We start from the raw sequence: 6913 nt of genomic DNA, 5'->3' as shown, positions 1-6913 counted from the left end.
AGCATAGAACTATCACACTCACAAAGATGAACACATGCATGACTTCACCCTTAGGTTTGCCCTTATTTTCCAATCAACTTTTGTTTCAGCTCACTCAAGGTCAAGAAGGTCTTTTAAAGGCTTGTAACGGGGCTTAGTGTAAAGGTATGGTCATTTAGACTCAGTGGCTGCTACCCTCATGAAATGTGGTCGGAACATCACTTTCTTCCTTTTCTTCAACATTTGAATCATGCTCAAAATTCACCCCATTATTCAACTTCCAATGGAATACCGGACACCCCATATCTTTTGCAACTTTCACAACTTTATTTCACAAGTTTTTTATTCTTTTTCTTTTGCTTTCTTCTTTTCTTGCTCTTCCTTTTTTTTATATGGAGGAGTTCCAAATTTTTTTCAAGACCATGGTTCAAAGGGGAATTCTTCACATTCTTGATTTGCCTTCTCTTTTCACCACACCCCAACTTAGGATTTTGGCCTAAGTTGCCTATTCAAACAAACCACACTTCATGAGGATTATGGGTGAATGGATAAAGAGGGGTCACAATTTCATCATGTTTCTTCCAAGAAAAGGATAAGGCTCAAAGGGGTTAAAGCAAAGTTCACACATCTCACAAGTTTGGCCACAAAAGGAGGTATATTGTCAAATTGTTTCACTCCTCAAAATCGTTGCCTAAGATTATTTCAAGAGCTTCCATCACTTAGTCAACCAGACCAACGGGGCAAATTCTAGGTGTCATCACACAAGGTTCACGATAAGATCATCACACAAGGCATTGGCACCAATATCAAACGAGACTCATTTGAGCTAGTGTGCAATATTCATCACAAGAGATTCCATTGGATAACCGGCTAGTAACAACGAGAAGCAAAAAGTGCACATATTGTCTATGCAACTTCATTTGGCCTCATCGTAGCCACACATTCATTTTTGTTCGATTAAGAGCCCTATTCAAGTCATCGGTATTGATCATAACCGACACTCAAATTTGCACAAGAACAACCACAATCAAACACACAAGAGGTGGCTTAAAATTTCAGATGGGTCAAAAAACCATTTTCATTCATAACAAGGAGCCATAAGCTCAAACATCCACGAGATAAGATAAAAACACAGTTTAAAACATAAAACCCAATATATACACAAAAGGTAGATATAGAAATACCTCACCCCACCACAAATTAAAAGCAGTTGCCCTCAAATGCAAAAAACATAATCAAAAGTCAATAAAATGATAGAGAGGGAGGTACAGAAGAATCCTGTCTACACAGTCGCTCTATCTGTTAGGGCATCAATGTCCGATGTAACACTCTGAACCTGGGCATCAATGCCCGGTGTAATAGCAACACTAGCTCCACTAGAGCCTGCCATAGACATATCTGCCACTGACATTTGTACGGCTGAATACACCATGGCCTCTTCAACCTATGCCAGGCCTTCATATCTGGTCTCCTCTTGGAGACCGAACTGCTTCTCATCAGTCTCTACCTCGAACTCGGCAGCAGCCACCTCATTAGCTAGAACCTCATCTCCGGCGGTAGCCGGAGGCACATCAGAATCTGCTGGCATGTTAGGGATCTCCACAATCTCAAAAATCATTGACATATCTGAGGACTTCAACTGGTCAACATCCTTTCTCAACTCAGCAATAGCGGACTTCAGGGACTTCACCTCATGAGTGGCTCCTTGGCCTCTCTCGCACACATCTATCCTTGACGCAAGGGCATCAATAGACACACTAAGAGGTGTCAGAGCATCAGTGAGGGATCTCTCAATTATCACAGGGACTGCAACCTCTAGCCTGGAGGCATGCCTATCAGCAGAATGGGCTAGATGCCCTATCCATAGTATCGCAGCCTAGGTGAGTGGATGTTGGGAGGCATCAGCACACGCAACAGACCTGGGAGGTAAGGGAGCGGTAGAAGAACTCAGTCATGGAAGGGGCAGCACTAGATATACGTGAAGGCCCACGAGCTGGAGTAGGCAATACAGTCTTTGCAGGTGAAGTCTCAATGTCCACAGCCGGGGAAGAATCCACCGGGGCTGCCTTCTTCTTCTCAGCCTCATCCTTCAAGTACTTAGCCTCAATTTGCCGGATATAGGTAGAGGAGGTGGGAATCACTTCCATATCCTTCTTCTTATCACGGGGCACTCGGGCTCCTCTGCATAATTCAGTGATCAACACCGAGAATTGAAGCGGTGTCTGACAGTGCCTAGCCCTCATGGCAGTTTCTTGGACAATGATCATATCCAATTGTAGACTTGACCCATCAATGATGCAACCAAGACAGACTACCTTCGTGTGGTGGAGGATAGACTCATTCTTGGATGACATTATTGTGCTGCTAATAAAGCCAAACTTGTACCGCGCTGCTACATTGACGTCTTTCTTTTCTATGGGCATTCTAGCCTCGATCCACCTAGGAGTACTGTCAGATAACAGAGGGTCTAACCACTTTTTGATAGTCTCCAATAATTTTGTCTTGATCATGTATTAATAGTCATCTGAAATGTTGTTGGTGCACTCCAAAACTGCGTTGATGTCATCATTGTCACACTTTACTTTCTTGCCCCAGATGTCCACATAATCTACCGGCTTGAATGTCGCAGCTTTCCTCTTCCCTTGTTGCACTAGAACTTCGTAAGTAGTGTTAAACTCCTGGACCCAATTAAGAATGTAAGGGCTACGGGGTCTTGTGAAAATCTAGAACTTGTGGGACCTTAAGCGTCACGACCCGGGAGCACCCCCATGTCGTAACAAGGCGTACTTGACCCCGAAGGAGTCTTATACAAATCGCATAGTCATTCATTGCATTCAATAATGAAAATAGTGCGGAATGAAAAACTTATTTACATCCACACATTCAAACTTCATCAAATCAACTTTAAAAACACACAGCGGAAGTCTAAGTCTCACATGGCCATCTTAGACACAAACAAAAACATAAGTAGGGACACGGCCCTTTACAATCAAAACAAAACTAAAAGTGTCTATTACATGAACAAAAGAACTTAAAAGTCTTGTCCTCGAATCCATGAGGACATACCAAGTCTTGGAGGAAAGCAATCCAACACTTCAAACTAGCTAGGAGGGATCACTTGCCGGAACCTACACTTATAGTAAAAATATGAAGAATATGGGTTAGTACACAAAATGTACTAAGTATGATGACCATGCAAAACATGCTTTAAAAGGGACATTTTAGTTAGAAACCATGCATTATGCCACCTTTTTGAAATATCATGAACAATAGCATAAAAGACATACAAGACAAGCATAACATCAAGTAAGTCATAATATCACCTTTAAACAATATCAACATGAAAACCTTTACCTTGGACCTTCACCTCAAGAAACCCTTATGCTATACCTCGTGCAATGTATGGATGGCGTCCCATACCACCATCCATACTAAGGCACCACATTTAGGTCACTTAAAGTAACTTATCATTCCTTTCTTTCACCTTTGCACAATATTCATACATAAGAGGTATATCATTAATTAAGACATGACAAGGGAAAATAACTCGTAATATAACCCAAGTATAACATGCATAACATATTAAGCATTTAAGAGCCAACATTCTTTAATAACCTCATTTAGGGTACATTCATGTCACAGTCATTAGGATTTAGAGAAACTCACTATGACCCTCTCCAAGCCTACTCGTGCAATGTATAGGTAGCATCCCATACTACTACCTACACTTTGTAGAACCTGTCAAGAAACCATAATGAAATCTCACATGATGGGAAGTAAGCATTTAACCGACATAGACCATGAGAGCTTGTCATGGAATCCGGTGTCATGAGTCCCCACACCGAAAAGAGGTGGTCTACTTGCCTAAGGAAGACCGGTATATATAGCTTAATGGATCCACTAGCTTCCTATGCGGGCACATAGTTTATGGGATAAGGTAGACGATCATTGAAACTCATGCCTAACTGTCGGGGGAGTTTCCATCTAACCAAATCCGCTCGGTGCTTAGCCTACATTCCCATAGAATAGTTCATTACTTTGACATCATCACACATGAAAGGGTGCCATAAGCCTACCGATTCAAGGTACATTATTTAACACATGAAAGGGTGCCATAAGCCTGCCGATTCAAGGTACATTTAGGAAAGCTCATTAACTCCTCTTGAAAGGGTGCCATGGGCCTACCGATTCAAGTCTCATCATTAACCTTCATGGAAAGGTGCCATAGGCCTACCGATTCCATGGTTCAGGAAAATAGGGTAGTAATTATGCAGCCAAACCAGTGAACAACCTACAACAACACCTTTTTAACACCCACAATACCACATGAAAATCTCCACATCCATTCCAAATTTAGGTTCAAGTTCTAGGGTCACAACATGCTCAAAACAATCACTTTTCATGTTTAAAATTCAATGTGCAGGAAATTATTACAAAGAACAAGACTAATTTATGAATCTTAACTTAAACCATGAATTAGTGAGTAGAATAGAGTCTAGGCACTATGGGTGGAAGGACTCATGAGTTCAACACCACATACCTTGAGTTTTTATGAAGGTCTTGAGAGTGTCTTTAATGGAAGCTTGGAACTTGGAGCAAGAGTCTCTTCAATCTTGAGGAAGGTTTTGGATTAGGGTTCTTGAGAGAACTTGAGAGAAAATGTGTCTAAGTATGGGAGAGGTGTTTTGGGAAATGTTTTAGAGATGGGAATTGAACTAATGGTATATAGGAAATAACATATGCCCTTTGGAAAAATGGTCCAACACTTAGAAAAAATTTCAGGCGGGTGAACAGTAATGAACAGTAAGAATAGCTACTGGAATTTCCGTTTTCTGCCGGACAGACTTTACGAAAATGGGGATAACTTCTTCGTCCGAACTCCGAATGAGGTGAAACGAAGTGCGTTAGGTAGCTAACTCAAAGGGCTTTCCATGGATATATTATTGGCCACCCAAATAATTTGTGTGCTAGGAGATATGACCCTCCAAAGTAGACCCTCGAAAAGGCTTCACTTGGAAATTTCGGATTTTGATACGGTTGTTCTAAAATTTGGGTTAGACCCATTTCCCACTCAATTTGACCCCCTAAACAAGAATATGAAGTCGGATTTTCGAAAAACGAAACGGATCTTTTTATAAGTAGCTAAACAAGTTTCCGGACGTCACGATCATTTCTTGACGTTTGACCTCAAATCTCTTTAAACTAAACTTCAGAATCCATTTCTCATCATTTCATGAAGTTCTCAACTCCAAACTCACATATGAGGCTCTAGTTTCACTAGTTCGTTTTTAGGGTTGTTACATTATCCCCCACTTGGGAACATTCATCCTCGAATGACACTTTAAACACATAAGGGGTAACGATTCAAGTATATAGCCCATCAACATGCCTACAACATCAATACAAATACATAAATATAGGAGGAAACATCAACTCCACATCAATGAGGCTCAAACAACTTCATGCAATTCAAGAAATTAGGAATACATCTACCAACTCCTTATGCATCAAACTTTACCATTTCTCATTTCATTGGAGGAACTTCCTTCTCCAATTTACATCACACTCATCCCAAAATTATTTGGCACATTATGCAATTTTTCTCATAAAAGTACAATTATGCAGCATTTTCAAGAACACATTTAAGCATGCCCAATAAATCAACTCATGCAACATTTAAGCATGTTCAACATTTATCCTCATGAAGCATATAGACAACTCAACTAAATGCACATCAACATGAGCAACACATTTATGAAAACTCATTTTATCATTTAACAAGAATTCAAATAGAACATGCATAACATAAGGAGACCATGGAAACTCATTTTCACCCAAGACTCCAAAACATAAAACAAGCTACTAGGAACTTTTGGTCTCAAAGCTTGAATAAGAATAGAAGGAATGAGATAAGGATATCAACAATCTCAACAACCTTGCTATTCAACATACCATCCCCCCCACTAAGGAGAAACCCAACCAAGGCAAACATGAAAAACAACACCATAGAAACCTCATCATGACCATAAGGAACTAAAACTTACCGGCGCCTTTTCTCGGATTAGCTTCCTTGTCCTTGCTAGCTTGGAGAGCATAGAAACGACCATAATTTGGAGGGATAGGAACCGTTCCATCTTTAGAAGCTTGCTTGGCCTCCCTTCCTCTAGCCGTAAAAGTAGGACAATCTTTCACCTTGTGATCATTCTTCCCACAACCATAACACCCATTAGTACCGGCTAGGCACTTCCCATAGTGCCTCTTGCCACAAGTGATGCAAGTAGGTTTAGAAATTGAGATCCACCATTTTTCTTGGTTAACCTTAGGAGCACTTGAAGAATCTTGGTCTTGAGCTCTCTTCTTGAACCTAGGTTGATAGCATCCAAGGAAGCTCTACTCCATTGAACGACAAAGATGAAGCTTTAGAAACTCCAAGGAGGCCCATAACAAGATCTCAAACCAAGGAGTTCAATGATAAGCTCAATGGGCTTCAATCGCTGATCCAAATGTGTCTTATTGGGGAAGAAGAGCTCAAGCCCAAGGGAGAGGAATTGTCCAAATGCTACAATTATTGGTGGCCCAAATTCAAGCCCAAGATGAGGAATTTTAAGGTCCAATTTCGTGCAAATAAGGTCAAGAAGAGTCCAAGAATCAGCCACAACAAGAGTTGCTTTCTGCCCAAGTTTTGAGAGAAGACTAGTCAAACTTTCCAAGATTGTCAAGATTCTTTTCCTAGTTGGGATTTACCTTATTTATTTATTTATATATAGGTTATTAATATTTTCCTTAGTCTATTTATGGTCTCCTAAGTACCATTTAATGCTTTCCTAGAAGTACTAAATTTGTTCCTAGTTAGGTTACTTTATTTCCTTTCTAGAGTAGGATTCCTTGTAACTGTCTTTCTAGGGTTTGGCTGACCTTTTAGCTTCTTATAAGG

This window comes from Solanum tuberosum, unplaced genomic scaffold, assembly GCF_000226075.1.
Source record: "Solanum tuberosum cultivar DM 1-3 516 R44 unplaced genomic scaffold, SolTub_3.0 scf00107, whole genome shotgun sequence".
Taxonomy (NCBI): Eukaryota; Viridiplantae; Streptophyta; class Magnoliopsida; order Solanales; family Solanaceae; genus Solanum; species Solanum tuberosum.
This window is presented reverse-complemented; position numbering follows the sequence as displayed.